Here is a 1,163-nt window from a genome sequence, read left to right as displayed (position 1 = left end):
ATGGAAGCAGAACCACCATCATAGTCTCTGATATGTTGCCCAAGGAAGTAGAAATGTCACTAAAGAAAGCAAAGATGGAAACACCAATAAAACACAGGGAGAAATAAATTTCAAAGATATTTTAAAGAGTGGATGTTAGGAAACACTTGGAAAAATCAGGGACGTTATTAATACAAAAAAGGTGATGAAGAAAACATCAATAACTCTTGACCCATATGCCCTTTTCTTCTTCTGATCTCTACAAAGCCTTTATAAGAATAATTTACATATGTACCAAGGTCATCCCAGAGGACATTTTACAGTCTCACAATTGACTGAAAGGTATAGGGACTTATTTCCACTGGACTTATTGTTTGTTGCCTAAAAAGCATTTGATTCAACAGAGAAAAGTTATCTCTTAAAGGTTTTTCTCCAACAAAGGGTCTATATGCATTTGTTAAAATCATACAAGATTCTTTGAAAGATGAAACAATGGAGGTAATTTCTTTCAATGTCCCTTAATATGGTATAGAAATGAGACACAAAACAAGAAGACCCATTCTTTGCCAAGTTGTTTGCCACTGACGTGGAGGGGTTCCAGCACAGAGTTCAAAATGGAAGAAATATTTCCTATAGAATGTGAGACCCTCTAGATACTGCTGCTTACAGGTGACAATGTGCTGATTACATCCAGCCCTGGAAGATTACAGAGCCTCCTGTGATCTATAACCACACAAAAAAAGAATTTGCCCTAATTATCCACAGAAGAAAAACCAAATGGAGTACAGATTATGATGTACAGTTGGATAGATTAGCTCTTGACACAGTGACTGGGACATAGAGGACTAGCTAGGTGGCCCAGTGGGTAGAGTCAGGAAGATTGAGTTAAAATCAGGTGCTTACTAACTGTGTGACCCTAGGCAGGTCAATTAACCCTGTTTGCCTCAGTTCTTTATCTGCAAAATGATTTGGAGAAGGAACGGCAAGCCACTCCAGCATCTTTGCCAAGAAAACCCCAAATGGGGTTATGAGGAATTGGACACAACAGAAAATGATTGAACAACAACTGGAACATAGTTGAAAGTTAATAAAGATTTATTGACCTGACTTGGTCACTCCTAGAACTGCTCTGTTAGAATCTCTCTCTCTCTCTCTCTCTCTCTCTCTCTCTCTCTCTCTCTCTC

The sequence above is a fragment of the Petaurus breviceps genome, unplaced genomic scaffold, assembly GCF_028583685.1.
Source record: "Petaurus breviceps papuanus isolate PSGF00001 unplaced genomic scaffold, PetGlider_PUasm1.0 91023, whole genome shotgun sequence".
In the NCBI taxonomy this organism is placed as follows: Eukaryota; Metazoa; Chordata; class Mammalia; order Diprotodontia; family Petauridae; genus Petaurus; species Petaurus breviceps.
Note: the sequence above shows the minus strand (reverse complement) of the source record.